Raw genomic sequence first — 16,961 nt, 5'->3', positions numbered from 1 at the left:
CTGTATAAAAAAATAAATAAAATTAAATTAAAAACATAAGAAATCACTAATCATCTAAGTTCATTTGATCAAGTGATTTCAGTATTTCTCCTGGCAAACCTTCTAACAGTGAGCCTACTGGCAGGTTTGAGTTCTGCCTTCCCTGCGTTCCTGTACACGCAGAAGTCTGTTACAGATGGGCAGGAGCAGGGGAAGGGATTTGATAATTCTCAGTGAGAAAAGTGGCTTTTGAATAGAGAGTAGTTGGCATCTTGAAGAACTTTCCATTATTGGCACTCCTCAGACCCATGCCCTTGATTCCACTGTTCCTGGACTCTCTCCTTTCATCCCTTTCCCTCCCCCTACTCCCCTGGGGCTCAGGAGAATTCTGTCTACAAGACAGGAAAATCAAAGCTAATATTTAAATAGCTTGCAAATTGCCAACACTGGCTCAGATGCACAGTATATCAGATTCAGGATTCTGTTTCTTAAAGGCACACCAAGGAATGGTTTGGGTTATTTAAACTAAGTCTCACTTTTTAACACACAAAATGAGGGTCTTATCTTTCAGGGTGATTGCATCAACGGGACAATGGAAGGTCAGTTCTTGGCAGACAGCCTGGCTTCTCCCTGTGGAAGACAGTGGTTCTCCATCACAATACTACTGCCAACAGCCCCTGGCTCCTTGGCCAATCCATCAGAGCCTGGGTCCCCATTAATTTACCTAAACAACTATGCATGAACCTGAAGAATGACCATCAAGTAGGTGGATTCAAACTTCATCTCCATTTTTCTAACACTGAGTAATGTTTTGTTTTGTGAAAGTAATAAACTTACAAGACTATGTATTTATGCTGAGCATCCCTAAATATCTGCTTATAACCATTTGTGTACATCTATAAGTGTATCTTACTTTTTCTCAGCCCTACTTTTTCAAGTCCATATCACTGGGGATCAATAATAAATTACTAATTTAGCAGTTTCTAATGAATCAAAAACCCTATTAGGTTCCACAGTAAAGACAAATGAAGATTCCCTGTGGAAAAGACTATCAGCACTAGCTTATCCCAGAATCTCTCCTTCCTCCTTAGATAACTCCATTTTAAGCTGGATATATAGTCAACTAAACTAAAATCCCCAGCTCGCTTCTATTTAGGCTGAGCCATAAGCAGAACTGTTGTGTGGGACTTCCAGGTAGGCTGCTTAAAGACAGCTGACCTCACCTGGCAGGGAATCTTTTCAGCCATTTTGCCTTTTTCCTTTCTCCTAATCTGCAATGTAGATACAATGGCCAGAGCTCCAGCAGCCATCGTGGAATATGAGTCCACCTTAAAGAGGGAAACCCTGTACGAGGACACAGGAGTTAAATGGTTAAGTGCCTGGGGCTCTAATGACACTGAAGCCACCGTGCCAGCCCTGGACTGCTCACTTCTAGACTTTCATTAAATAAAGAAAAACAAAACCCAAACCAAAAACTTTCCTAATTTAAGCTATTCCATTTTTATGATATCGAGAGTCAAATAAATGAGGAACAGACCTTCCTTATGCCTTGATATGTTTGCTTTTTGTACACCTCATGAATAATTTAATAAAGTCAAATGCAATGACCCAGTAGGAGCATCTTTCTCCTTTCCTTTGTGGAATCCTCTGCTTCTACATATCAGAAATTTGTTTCCTTCTGCCTCTCTCCTTTTCTGACACAGAACAGAAAGAATTAAAAAATTTAAAGCTATGCTTACCTCTAGCATCAAATCTTACCATCTCTAAGAAGCCACATTTCATGAAAACCCCACTGTCTCCTGGGTACCTTGGCAAAATTAATAAACTGCTTTTGTAATTACACTTTCATTCCATCGTTACTATTTCTCATATAAAGAAACAGCTATTCAGAGCTTCTTCTGGCATTTCTAGTTTTATTGCCGGCACTTTAGAAACTTCACTAATTAGAGTCTGAAGGGTTTTTTTTCTTGATTTAGTTTTCTAATCAGAATAGGAATTCTACATTCATTGACAGCCCTGCAATAATACACAAGCTGTATTAGTTATATTACCTCACGCCTCAGTTTCTTCATCTGAGCAATTTAAATAAACACCTGCACCAAACACTCATTTGGCAGTCTAAGTTTCCTATTATCTGTTCATTTCTTCATTCTACAAATACTGAAGGTCTGTGCCAGACACTAGGCCAGGAATTTGGAATGGGACGGTGAACAAACAAGATACTTGGCCCTACTTTTATGGAGCTTGTGGCATACTGGAGAAGACAGACATAAATTTAAAAATCACACAAATAAGTGTATAATTAAAAAATCATAGTGCTATAGGACCACATATAGTGTGATCTTTTATTTATTTCTAGGAAGTAGTTTTTCTAATGAGTCTCTAAAGCCCTGTATTTCTCTCAAGTACCTAACTACCCTTCATATTCAGTTCTTAAGTAGGTTGTGGTTTTATTTCCTTTTAATTTCTCTAGGTTTTTTGTCAGAATTCAAGCTTCTTATCAGAATTCTCTCCACTTGCAAAACTTTATTCTAACCCCTTTAGAAATAAGAGAGATCTACTACTTGTATTGATATGGATGGAAAGAGATCCAAGTAGTATGAAAAACAAAGTTGTAAGACAATTCGGACAGTGTATTTTATAAAATGATGAGTATATGATGTATATGTACGCACACACCCTGAAATATTCTGCAAGGAATATGTGTTACCCCTGGAAAGGGGACCTGAGGAGGAGATACTTTTCCTTCTTATTTAATAGCCTTCTATAACAATTTAAGTTTTCATCGTGGGCTTGTATCATTTTTATAAGAAAATTATGCCTCAATTTCCAACAGGTATTATGCGCAAATTGGTATCATGAAAGAAAGGTTACTTACCTAGAAACTACTGGGAAAGTGACTGCCTGACCCTCTCCCACCCACAGCTCCCATTAACCTCGCTTAAATGGAGGTTTCCCACTTATCCTAATTATAAGGTATTCATTTTTCTCATTTTTTCTTTTATATAATAATGTCAGTAAGAGGTCTCAAATCTTCCTATTGTTTGTAGCTCTTCTAGCTGAAATAAAACAGTATCCACCCTTCTACACTCACCTTTCAGTCTTCTCTATTACACACCTAAGGCCTTTCTGCTCTTGACACAGTTGTGCATCTCACTACCCTTCTACAACCATGAGACAGCAAATTCAGTCATCGGAAGGGTTATCACATGATGTCTTGCAAGACCCATATAGAAACTCTGAAATCACTGCATGTTACCAGTGCAGGAAGCTCTCGCTGAGGAATGTAACACAGTCATTCTCAAGGTCATCAGTCTTAACTTGTGCAGGGCTCAACAAGGTGCTACCACGTGCACATTTAAGAGCACACGCACTGCATGGCTCTATCCAGACAGCATCGCGTATGTATTGCCAGCTGAGCTCAGGCTTGCACTACACCTCACCCTAGTGGGTCTCCTGTCTCCCACAGAAGGGAACTCTATAAATCTAACATGCAAACTCTCCTGCACTTGCTCAGCATGTGCATGGGCGTGCATTCACGCACATGGTGTTCTCTTGAAAACCGTGGGCTAAAAGGAAAGCTGTTAACAGTAATCCTTACTGTAGAGGAGCAGACGGACACAAGCTGCTTTTATCATCAACTCTGTTTAGTTCTTCCTTCACACACAATGTTATACTAAGAATCGGTGCTCCCCTGGATGCTCTTTCTTACCCATTTCACCTTCTTTTCCAGCCCTCAAATTCATTCATTCAGAAGAGCTCACTGAAGAACTAACACGGGCCAGGCCTAGGGGTGGGAGGGTGAAGACGTCTTTAAAGGCCAGTGGGGAGAGAAATACACGCAGTGAATCCATTGCAGTAGCAAACAGAACTGCCTTCAGCTTTGCAGTCCTCTGTGCCTCCAAGAGCCCCCTGTTACAGTGCAAATGCACGGGGGCAGCAGGTTCTGTCGCCCAGCCTAGTGTTCCTCAAACATGTGGGGCGGTCCTACCGACTGAAAATATGATTACATTAACTACAGAAATAACCACAGAAATCACAGAACAGAAAACAGACTTTAAAGATTCTCACAGAGATTTGAAGACCTTCTGAGATTGTTTCCTCAGAATTCAGGTTGAGAAACTCAAGGCTAATCCATTTATTACCCCTTTAGCTTACGGTCAGTTAACTTCTTAATAGGGACTCACAAGCAAACAGGTGGGGTGAACAGGACTAACACTTCCGAAAGCAGAAGTAACCAGTGTAGAGCAGAGCAGAGTAACCGGTGACTCCCTGAGAGGAAGGGGAAGTGTCAGGGAAGGAAGGGGTCCTGACGGAAGAGAATGGAGAGGCCCAGACAAAGTCCTGTAAGTTGGTACAATTTACAGCAACATGTCTCAAATGCCTTCGACTCAGCTTCATTTCTAGAAATGTCTGAAATATTCACAAGTGTGCATAAAGGTTTAGGGAAAAAATTTTTCATCACAGAGTTTATAATATTGAAAAATGAAAAGCAACTTAAATACTCAAGTTGTCACAGAGGACAGCTAAAATAAGCAACAGATGACCCATACAACAGAGAGATGGAAGTTGGTTTTAGGCTATGTTTTTTTCTCTGGACGAAGGAAAAGAAGAGAAGAAATATTTAAATTCCTTTAAGGTTTAGTTCTTGGTGAACAGATTCAAGAATAAGGACAGTTACACAACCATTTTCTCATAATGTTCCAAACTGTACCAGCTCTCCTCCAAAACAAAGAAATAGAAACAAAATCCTGGCATTTTCACAAGCTACAGGTGCATCCACCCACAAGGCCAATACAGATGAGATAATATGTATTAATTTTTTAAAGAGGAGGGAAAAACTTTTAAATTATGAACGTTAAAACCCTATTTATTCTTGGTGTCTCTGAAATTCTTCTGCCATTTGTTAAGCGAGTCAATGTTCATTTTTTTATTCACTCAAATATTTACTGACAGCCATCTCCTAAGACAAGGTACTAGTAGCTGAGGGAAATACTTAAAAAGAAATTTAAGTAGTTATAGGATTCCAGTCCTCATAATCCAGAGGGATGTGATAGTCATATGAAAAAAGTCCCTAGGGGGCTTCCCTAGTGGCGCAGTGGTTGGGAGTCTGCCTGCCGATGCAGGGGACACGGGTTCGTGCCCCGGTCCGGGAGGATCCCACATGCCGCGGAGTGGCTGGGCCCATGAGCCATGGCTGCTGAGCCTGCGCGTCTGGAGCCTGTGCTCCGCAACGGGAGAGGCCACAACAGCGAGAGGCCCGCGTACAGCAAAAAAAAAGTCCCTAGAAGAGCAGAGGCTCTACGGATTCCACGTTTACAGAAGAACACAATTCCATCAAAGCAAGAGTTAAAACCATTGCGAGGCTAGTGGAGACTTGGACTCCTCAACAGCAAATACGACTAGGAAGCAATGATTTATATCAATTGATTATACAATAAAAACCAGTCAAGGAGGAAGTAAAGTTAGAGGCTACTGTCTTCATTTTACCTATAAGGAATGGTATGCTTAACCAACATTATACATTTGCTTATTGTCCCACAGGTAGTAAGCGCTATAACCAAATCAGCCCAGGTCTCATGCTCCAAATCCAGGGCTGTAAGGCCTTAGGTCTTGAGATTTTAAAATACTGTAGTGTTTTCAATACTAAGCAATAGATGGTACCTCTGTAAGTACTTGATAAATTCACGGTTTTCTTTGACCATGGAGGTATCATATTTATTTAAGTCACCTAACAATGAACTGCAATACTCAAGCAAAAATAAGATCCAGTGCAGATGGAATACCTATCTCAAGTTTTAATTTCCTTTCATCGATTTTGTACCCAAACTCAGATGTTAATAATAACTGTGACAATGGTTCTCTCAAGTGCTGGCAATGCGTACAAAGCTACTCAGGTGAACAGAAAAGTCATTCTTAATTTAGGTGTTAAAAAATCTCAGATATGAAATGGAGAAAGATTTCAAAAGTGGCAAAGAGATCACCTATCCATTTCAAAGACATGTTTATCTTTTTGTATTTCAAAGGAAAGGCCTTTTGAAAGAGCTGGCATAGAAATATGCATGTGAATAGAAGCACATTGAAAAGTCTTAGCTTTCAGGTATAATGGCTCTCCCTTAGAAAATACTGTGCAGGATTCCTGAATATCTAAGGCACATTTCATATGCTGCCAAGTACACCAAGGGCCCTGCAGTATCATGTATGTCCAGCTTTATTTGATGACTCATTAACATTTTTCTGCATTATGCCCCTAAACCCTACGACTACTTAAAAGTTTCACTCCTCAACTGCAGAAATGCATTCATTCGTGTGGTACTAAAAAATACCAGAATTTTTTTTTTTAAATACAAATAAGACAAAGTGCAGGGGCGGGGGAGGTGGAATGGGGAAGAAAAGATAATTATGGAATACCCAGTAAAGGCAATTTGATAGTCTTCTTTTAGAAATACTCATGAAAATCTGTGCCAGAAAACTGCTGGTATTTGGTAGCCAATCTTTTCCCCATGACTCTCCTGAGAAATGTTCTTAGAAAGATCCCACAAAGGGGTGATGACAAAATGCATTTCATCAAATGACTTCTTGGTCCGGCATGGAGTCTCTCTCTCATCTTCAGTGTGGATCGCAACTCCTTTTCTTCCAAAGCCTATCTCATTTACTCCGTCTTAATCACACTGTGCCTTCTGCCTAGTGTAAGTCCTTCCAAACTAGACCCGTAAGCAAGAGTGCAGCCATCCACGAGGGACAAAGCATACAGTATTCTGCTGGTTTCCATAAAGGCAGACCCTGGAGATTTAGAGAGCTGAGGTACACAAAAGCATTATAAAGAACAGCATATTCACCCCACAGGAAAGAAGTTCTTGTGAAACCCCTGTGATCTGAACATACCTCGAGGGAAAGAGACTGGATCTCTACTTCTAAAAAAGGTCTTTGCTGAAAAGACAAATGTGAAACATAAGTGTAATCTGGGGTAAGAAATGTGAATTAGGCCCTGAAATGAATCCTTTTCCCAGCACACATTCATAGAAATTACAGAGCAAAGAAAGCCAGCCATAACCAGGCTGAGTTTGAATTGCAGCTTATTGCTCAGTGTGACCCAAATGGAACCAGGCTAAATAAATCCATCAGCGGCCAGATGTAAATGGCCGTGTGCTAGGCTTATTTCCAACAGGCATTCTCTCTGCCTGGTGAAAGCCCTCTCTCCAACTGGAGGACAAGTTATTAAGAAACTGTTTGTCATCTTAGATCAGATGGATCATTTGCTTCCCTCAATTCGTTTTCTCATCATTTACTCATTACACGCCTCCTCCTGATGGAAGGAGACATTTATTAGCTTCTGCATTTATTGCATTGGCAAACAGAAACATTCTGCTGCATTTCCTGGGGGGTTCACTCATTTATCTATTGGATAAGAGACTGAGGTTTTCTACAGGGCAGAAAAATTAAAATATCAGTCAGGTTGACAGCTGGGAAAATGAGGGGCTCTCTGCTTTCTTGAGCTTTTGGTTTAGTGAGAAGCCACAATGTTATTTCACCAAAGTACCACTTCACGTGTAACTAAATAAACTCATATTCCCAACGAATCCTACACATGGTAAAATACACCATTGAAAGTACCTGAGATGCAAGGCTAATTGTTATTTTAAATAGAAAATGTAACAAAATGCTTTCCAAGATCCATTTCTATAAGGAGTTAAGGAGCTAGGGGGAGAACACTGTCTTACTAAACCAATGAAAACAGAGCTAGAATCACAGAATTTAAAGTTGTAAGGGACCTTACAGGTCATGGAATCCTTTTGCAAGAATCTTCTTTGCAACATCCCTGACAAGCAATCACTCTCATTCTGCCTAAAGCACTGATGGTGACAGGGAGACTGGCATACCCCACAAGGCAGCTTATTTAGAACTGAAGGCTTCTGCTTGACAGTGGTCACTTTCCAAGGGTGACCTGACTGCTTGTGACCTTGGGCAAGCCACTCAACTTCTCTGGGTCTCAGGGTCCTTGTTTTAAAAATTAGGATACTCTGATGTTTAAAGAATTAGAGTTGGAGGAGGGGAAGGTCATCTAGAGGCTAGACTACCTCAACTCAGCCAAAAGACGATTTGGTCCAGCGGTCCTGGGATACCTCACTGTCTTCTGAGGTGGCCACTCCATGGCAGAGCTGCCACCCTGTCTACAATTCTCTATGCTGAGACGCAGGTTATTCCAATCTGGATACTGGAGCTCGTTTAGACTACAGCTGTCTTCAGTTTCTTTTCAGTTCTTCCTTCAATTCTTTTCTCCTCCTTCCTCTTTGGCTTCACTCCCCTTGAACCAACATTTGTTATACACCTTTCATTCGTGACAAAGCAGAAGCAATACTGCAAAGGAGCATTCTGTTGAGGCTGCCAGCCACTGACACAACTCCTCAAGCAGCTGGCCTATGCCAGCCCTGCCCTCATCTTCTGATTCTCTCATACCAACTTTCTGGGATTTAGCTCTCAGTTCAACAAAGCACGAACAGCCTAGTATTGTGCAAGCACTAATTATACAAAGAAAAATCGATATTTAGTCTTTTGCACACTTAGAGTTTGTATTATCAGAGAACTCCAGCTTTCCTGATATAATATTACTCGAGTCCCACTGAATCATCCTGGGGATAAGAAAGAGTACAAACACTAGCAAGAATATCACTTTTACAATCAGGAACGTCTCTTAGCTAAGTGTTCATAAAGCCATTTTTTTTCTAAATAGCTCTTAAATCTGATCTGAGAGCACCCTGGGCAGCCATACTGTTCTGTACATGGACATTTAGTTCAACAACGATCAGAGTTCAGCCGCTGCCCTGGAGCCTCAGTTTACCACCTAGAAGAGATCCTCATTCGTTACCATGAGTGTCTTAGTCACAGTTGGCGAACTCAATGGAAGTGATGCAGCGATGTACTTGATAACTTCACTAAAAGCCCCTTAAATGTTCAACCAAAGCTTAGAAACCAGTGAAACATAGCAATATAACTTTCCAATGATTAATTCATGTGCTCCCTCCCAGTATAGTTAATGTCAACCTAAAGCCAGAGGACAAGTCATTAAAAAATAAAAATTGTACCTCAGTTATAATGACCTAGCTGCTACAGTTTCCTTCATTTGTCTTATCTTCTATGTAACCAGCTTAGATAAAAAGCAATATAGAGGTGATTCACAGGTTAACAATTCCTACAGATTCTATTACACAACATGGGATGATAAATAAGATTTTTCAATTTGGTTTCATCACTTACTTTATCCAAGTGAAAGTCTTTCTGAAGACACCCTTATCTCAAAAAGATAAATTCTTTTGAACGCTTCACTGTATGTAAGAAACTAGAGGAGAGGGAAATAATCCTTGCATTTACGTATCTGTTATAGTCTACTGGCTCCTTAAGAAAAGGGAACCATGTCCATGAATCTTGGCACCTAGAACTCAACATGTGTTGACTAAAGTGGGGAGGTGGGGAACAGCAGCAATGTGTCGCAAGTTGAAACAAAGACAAAGCTTATTTTCTCTTGATTCTGGTACTATCTGACTGTACTGAAAAAGATACCAATTTCAAAAGCCGAGTGGCAATGTGATAAACCTCAATTTCAAACTACAGTAATGACTCGATAACTGAAAGATTTTAAAAATAACGTAAAAAGTTCTGAAAACTCTCATATTATCCTGCAGCTCATCCTGTTCAGAACACTGTTTTCAAATACAATGTCAGCAATATCTCTATTAATTACAAGGATGTATTCAACCATATACCTCTGTTATTAAAACTGCATTTTCTATAATCAGAAATGTTAAGACAGACAGCTAAAATGAACTGTAATTTATCAGATAAAGAGGGTTATGGTACAAAGATACTCTTAAAATTATGCCAAATGTATTGGAAAGCAAATCATATAACTGAGTGTCCTGAGAAACATTTACAGGGAGGGTAAAAAAGAGAGTGATAACCCGTGCTAAGAATGAGAAATGAACATGTGTCCCAAAGCTCCAGAATAGTCACTTTAACATTTACAGTCATGCCCAACCGCTGCAGCTTCAGCTGACTGTCCACAGTAGAGAAAACTTCGGGGACTCCAACCTTTTTCTGTTTTAATGATGGGGAGGAAGTGAGAGGGCAGTGGGGTGCCAGGAACATAAAAGTGGGGAGGGAAAGGTGAGAGAAGGAGAAAAAGAAAAAACAACCCCAAAGTGGAGACTCGGTACAAAGACAACAGGTGCAAAGAGTAGCTATTAGGCCTTTTATGTTTGGCTCAGTGAAAACAGGGAAGGGAACATGGAGGTGGTGAAAACAGATCTGTCCACCCTGTGCACAGGCTAAATGTGGTTAGAGGAGGACTTTTTGCCCAACTATTATTATAAACAGGTGTCGAGTCAAGCAGCCTATTTAGCCTCTTTGCGTCTAATGCAATCCCATCCCAAGTCCAACCTCCCAGGAGTCCATGCAGGACAAAGGGTGAGATTGCGGGCTTAGCTTCCAGGGATCAAATCCTGGCTCTCCCCCTTACTCTCTCTGTGACCTGGGATAAAGTACACACCATTACTCTGCCTCACTCTCGTCTATAAAATGAGGATAACCGTCCTGAACAGCTAGAAAGGTTAAATGAAGTAAGGCATGTAAAGTGCATGGCAGAGGACTGGCAAATGGTAGGCTCACGATAAATGTGGCCATTCTACCTTTCAAAGAGCTAAGTAGGATTATTCATGCTGACTTGGAATGCAAGCTCGGGGGAGGTCTAAGGAGAAAAGTACAAGGTCACAGGGAGACTCAGGCACATTTTCACTTGACACGGAATTTTGTAAAATACTTCAATATTCATCTACCCGATCCACAGCGCCTATTTACTATTCCTCTAGAACAAGGATTAGAATCACTCTTGAAATCAGAGTGCCATTTGAACTCAACGTAGAACTGATCTGCTAACAAAATACAGACCAAAATAAGCACTGTCTGCCAGACTTGGCAAGACAGATACTGTAGTACTTGAAAAGCAAACCTGGCACTTTCTGAAAAGATAGTGAAGGATACACTAGAGCAATAAACGGCATGGAATCAAGGCAAGAGATTTGGGCAACTGGTGCTCAACAGTACCTGCCAGAGGGCTCTTCCCCATACATGGCGCAGCCTGGCGCTTGGTGCCTGCTCAAGTGGCACTTGATCAGAGCCCTTCCTACGTAAAACAGCATCTCCACCCCCCCACACGCTATCATTTTCTCTCCCCTTATTATGAGTTATTTTTCTTCATATAACTCACCACTACTTGACATGAAATATATTCGTTATTCAGTGTTATATTAACAGAGTGCTAACTTTATGAAAAGAGGATTTTTTTTCCTGTTTTCCGCTGTTAAATCTGCAGAGTCTAAAATGGAGCCTTCCACATAGTTCACTCTAAATAAATATGAAATGAATGACTGAGCCTGGTAAACAGCTCGTGGTGACAAAGAAGAGAAAACGTTCAAGCAAAAATTCTCAATTGTTATTAAGAAGGGTACTAAATTGCTTGTTTTAAAAAAATAATGAGAACTATACAGCATAAAGAATAGCCACCAACACATTCCTTTTGTATGTGGATAAACTTTTAAGAGCTGTAATTTTCTCAAAAGAAAAATGTTTTTTTTCTGTATAATGGGATGATCCAGAAGGTATATTATATAAAATAGGCTATGGGAAATTTTTTTAACTGCCCTATGGGTGTTCAAGGTGGTGAGTTAGCAGGTATTTTACCATATTTTGTACCACAGAGAAAAAGAGAAAGAAAAAACAATTAACAATGGATACTTATACCTTTATCTTTAAACTGTCGCATATTCAAATAAAAAGACATTCATCCACAACTGAGAAACTAGGTTTAATCCTTATAATGCCCATAATTTATAACAACTGGATACTTTAGTCATTAAAATATACAATGATTCAAGGGACTAAAAATATAAGAACTACATATATAAAAGATAATTTAAGGGGACTAACCAATATTAGTTGGTTGTTTTTTTTTGTTTGTTTGTTTGTTTTTTGCGGTATGTGGGCCTCTCACTGTTGTGGCCTCTCCCGTTGCGGAGCACAGGCTCCGGACGCGCAGCCTCAGCAGCCATGGCTCACAGGCCCAGCCGCTCCGCGGCATGTGGGAGCTTCCTGGACCAGGGCACAAACCGGTGTCCCCTGCATTGGCAGGCGGACTCTCAACCACCGTGCCACCAGGGAAGCCCTAGTTGGGTTTTTTGGGTTGTTTTTTGAGACAGAAACAGTAAACAGAACAGGAAGTTGTGGGAAATATATGAAAATGAATTTACATGAGAAACATATTAGAGTTTCATACATATAAATCTTTTTGAAAGGTTACTGGCTTGGTAATTTTGTGTTTTAGACTTAAGTCTTTAAGTTTTATGAAAATTCTCAGATTGCCTTTTGAGGAGTCTAGTCAAAAAAGGTACACTTTTAAAGAAGATAACACAGTCTACTGTGATTGTCTTCTGAGCTGGCCGACAATATGGTGAGACTCTTCGTTTTACAATTAAAAGGACTTCAGTGATTTTGCTCTTTGGTGAGTACTTTTAATAGATCCTTGCATAAACCGCACAAAATGATGAGACAGGCCAGAATTAAGCCTGACCTAGTACATTTTTCTGTAGAAATGAAACTTACAATATTGATATCAACACCCCCTATCACCTTCCTGCAGCCATGACCCCACCAGTGATGGTTTCTGCCACTCATGAATACAATCCAAAGTTAAACTCGTTTTTCAAGAAAAGACCCTTCTAATCAGGAATGTTATTCCCCGTGAAATCCACCATTAGACGAGGGTGTCTGTCAAGGAAACGCCCTCTGTGATTCCTCGCTGCATGTCTCCTTGCTCTTGCCCCATCACGACCCTGTGACCTGTCCTCACTCATGTTTTCATGCTCTCTCCTCCTTGTCATCCATTCCATTTTATGGGTAATAGGCAGAGGGTTTAAAAAAAAAACCCCAAAACCCCCCACTAGTTCTGTACTTCTTATTAAATAACTCTGCAAGACTGACCCTAAAATCACAATGCAGAAATAAATCCTTGTTCTACATTAATATCCTAAGTCAGAGGCTTCCAATAGAAGATTAAAATGAAAAGCCAACACTAAAAAACAACAACAAGAACCAACCTAGACATGAGCTGTATAGAATTTCCTCCAGATTCTACAGCCTCCCCTGGATCTATGCTCCCCATACCCCAGCAACTTCCTTAAAGCTGCTACCCCCAAACTTCACCACCAGTCTCTGGAATCTGATTTCTTTGCCTTTTTGTGCCCAGTCTTGAGGAGCTGGACTCCAACATTATAATATCACAGGGTTTAATAAATAAGCCATTTTTAACCTGGAAAAGTGAAAGTTCAACCAGCTTTGGGTTTCTGTTGCTGCTTTAATTTCCCTCCCATCAGCTGGGCTTATATTCATTCAACTCAATGGACAAAGATTCACCCCAGCCTCTCTCAAGAGATGGAGGATGACAGAAAAACATAAGTGCACAAGTGCGCAAAAGTATCCAGATGACTATCTACTATCTCTGATACATATAGGTTGCCAAATCTGAATGGAAATACATACAAGAGAAATCCCTTTTTACCAGATAAAATGAAGTACATTAAAGAGCTCTGAAAATCAAAAAGATAATGTAGACCCAAATTGTAGCTTTTTAAAAAATTATGTCTATTTTACAAAACTGACCTACAATTGAGCCAGTGATTCTATTTCTTCCGGCAAAATTCAATATAACATTTCAACATGACAAAATAATAGATATTTTTTCTAGGGTTTCTTTTTCCCCAACAAGTTACCTCAAACAGTGTATAATTATCAATCTCCTAGACGCTGGAGACTAATGATGATGATACCTGATGTTATCCTAATTTAATATCCATGTAAATTCACATATAATATTTTATTTCCTCTCCACACCCTCAGGAAACATGTTTTGAAAGCCAATTTACAGATGAGGGCTCTGAGGGTCAAACAGGTTACTTGGTATTTCCAAGGACAAAGAACTGGTACGTAGGAGGTCTAACATTTGAATCCATATCCACTTGTCTTTAATGCCATTATATTTACCTTGAGGTCCTTTGGTGGAGGGGTCCCAAGGCTTTGATGCATTCCAGAATCATCTAAGCTCATCTCCCTAACATTCTGAGGTCTGGGGTTATTCTTAAATATTGCAGGTAATGACCAGAAGACAAGCATTTGTGGGTATATGAAAATGAGCAACTGGAACAAACTAGCAACTTAGCTGTCCTTTCCTCTGAAAGAACAATCAGGTGAGTTCTACTGAAAATTTCTTTCATTCGGTATAGCAATTAATGTTAAGACTACTGCATGCCTGCTTTGTACCATGATATCAACAAAGCTAGTGAAATTTTATTGCTTGTTTGATTAAGTTTCATAAAGCCTAAGGAATGGTTCCCAAGTATTCATTATATTTCAGTCACCTCTGCAATAGCTGGGATGGCCACCCCAACACAAATCACTTCTAGGAACCTAAATAAACAAATACTCATTCACTAACTTAGAACCTATTTGATGAGACAATTACAAGGACTAGGTAGACAATGCCACCACTCCCTTCCCCAACTACATAAAACCAATTTTTAAACCTCCAGGTTTCTGTTTCCTCATCTGAAAAAGTACACTTCTGTGCTAGATGAATATTAAAGTTCCAAGAAGCACTTTCTGCTCGTGGACGCCGCCGAGTAAGCATCGTTGACGTCTCCCCCACCCACCCTCCACTGTCGTCATGTCTAAGTCAGAGTCACCCAAAGAGCCCGAACAGCTGCGGAAGCTCTTCATCAGAGGTTTGAGCTCCGAAACAACCGATGAGAGCCTGAGAGCCATTGTGAGCAGCCGGGAGCGTGCACAGACTGTGTGGTGATGAGGGATCCAAACGCCAAACGCTCCAGAGGCTTCGGGTTTGTCACATATGCCACTGTGGAGGAGGTGGATGCGGCCATGAAGGCAAGGCCACACAAGGTGGATGGAAGAGTTGGGGAATCAAAGAGGGCTGTCTCAAGAGAAGATTCTCAAAGGCCTGGTGCCCACTCAACTGTGAAAAAGATTTTTGTTGGTGGCATTAAAGAAGACACTGAAGAACATCATCTAAGAGATTACTTTGAACAGTAGGGGAAAATTGAAGTGATTGAAATCGTGACTGACCCAGGCAGTGGCAAAAAGAGAGGCTTTGCTTTCGTAACCTTTGATGACCATGACTCTGTAGACAAGATTGTCATTCAGAAATACCACACTGTGAATGGCTACAACTGTGACGTAAGGAAAGCCCTACCTCAGCAAGAGATGGCTAGTGCCTCATCCAGCCAAAGAGGTCGAAGTGGTTCTGGAAACTTTGGTGGTGGTCGTGGAGGTAGTTTTGGTGGGAATGACAACTTTGGTCGTGGAGGAAACTTCAGTGGTCGAGGTGGCTTTGGTGGCAGCCGCGGTGGTGGTGGATATGGTGGCAGTGGGGATGGCTGTAATGGATCTGGTAATGATGGAAGCAATTTTGGAGGTGGTGGAAGCTACAATGATTTTGGCAGTTACAACAATCAATCTTCAAATTTTGGACCCATGAAAGGAGGAAACTTTGGAGGCAGAAGTTCTGGCCCCCATGGTGGTGGAGGTCAATACTCTGCCAAACCCCGAAACCAAGGTGGCTATGGTGGTTCCAGCAGCAGCAGTAGCTGTGGCAGTGGCAGAAGGTTTTTATTACTGCCAGGAAACAAAGCTTCGCAGGAGAGGAGAGCCAGAGAAGTGACAGGGAAGCTACAGGTTACAACAGATCTGTGAACTCAGCCAAGCACAGCGCTGGCAGGGCCTGGCTGCTCAAAGAAGACATGTTTTAGACAATACTCATGTGTATGGGCAAAAAAAACTCGAGGACTGTATTTGTGACTAATTGTATAACAGGTTACTTTAGTTTCTGTTCTGTGGAAAGTGTAAAGCATTCCAACAAAGGGTTTTAATGTAGACTTTTTTGCACCCATGCTGTTGATTGCTAAATGTAATAGTCTGATCATGACGCTGAATAAATGTGTCTTCAAAAAAAAAAAAGTTCCAAGAAGCAGTAAACTTCTATGTGTCTATAAAATATTCCATTTCACTAACATAGCATCCAGGTATTAATACTGGTTTTAATCGTCAGTCAACACAGGCTTTAAAACATCAGCAATCTTGTCCTGCTGCCTGGCAAGGCTTAAAACCCAGGATTTCATCAGAATCACTGTTTCCATCTGGCAACATGTAGAGTAACATTCATTCAGAAACTATCTTTTGCATAATTACTCTTAAATAGCTAGGGTATAACTGACAGTTCTGTAAATGTAGTTACTTTATGTAACTTGTGCCTCTATTTAGCACAATATACTTATCCTTTTGTCTTTCTGGCATTATTCTTTTGGGAACTGAGTTCACGGTCAAATCCAAATGATATAATATAATTTTTTAATGTACCCACCAGAGAAATGGCAGTCTCTGCCTTTAATTACATGCTATTGAATTTTAACAAACAGTTCTAGGAATGTCTGCCAAATTTCTACAATCTAGAGCAACTACATCATGAGAGAAAAGACGGTTTACAATTTATTATGTATTATTTTTCTGGAACTACAGAAATATTCACTGTAGTTCTAGTTAAAATTTCATTTTAACAATAGCTAGATAAACAGAAACACAGACCTTCTCAGCACATGGACTGCCTACCCAAGGATCTTAACTCTCAGCCTTGAACTACTCTTCTCTCACTTCTATTTTCACTCTCCACCTCACATCACTTACAGTCTGTCTAGGCAAGGTAGAGACTACATTATGATTAAATTCTAGAAATACTAATATTAAGAAGAAATGACAGGCAAGGAGGAGGGATGAGATAGCAGAGGTAAACCGTGCCTGCGTTAGTCACTCCATGGATCACAGGACCTACTGTGCACAATACCGGGGCATGGAGTACGTGCTCAATATCC

General features: G+C 40.5%; 1 protein-coding gene and 1 pseudogene across 2 annotated transcripts in view; one reads left to right on the top strand and one right to left on the bottom strand.

Annotated features, from left to right (window-relative positions):
• The window catches only part of CHCHD3 (coiled-coil-helix-coiled-coil-helix domain containing 3), a 287,932-nt gene that overhangs the window by 75,199 nt on the left and 195,772 nt on the right, over positions 1-16,961 (bottom strand). The gene's annotated exons all lie outside the window — the stretch shown is intronic.
• LOC115851691 (heterogeneous nuclear ribonucleoprotein A1-like) lies at positions 14,747-15,789 on the top strand (annotated as a pseudogene).

Source organism: Globicephala melas, chromosome 9 (genome assembly GCF_963455315.2).
Source record: "Globicephala melas chromosome 9, mGloMel1.2, whole genome shotgun sequence".
Lineage (NCBI taxonomy): Eukaryota > Metazoa > Chordata > Mammalia > Artiodactyla > Delphinidae > Globicephala > Globicephala melas.
Note: the sequence above shows the minus strand (reverse complement) of the source record. Positions and strands in the feature narration are given on the sequence as shown.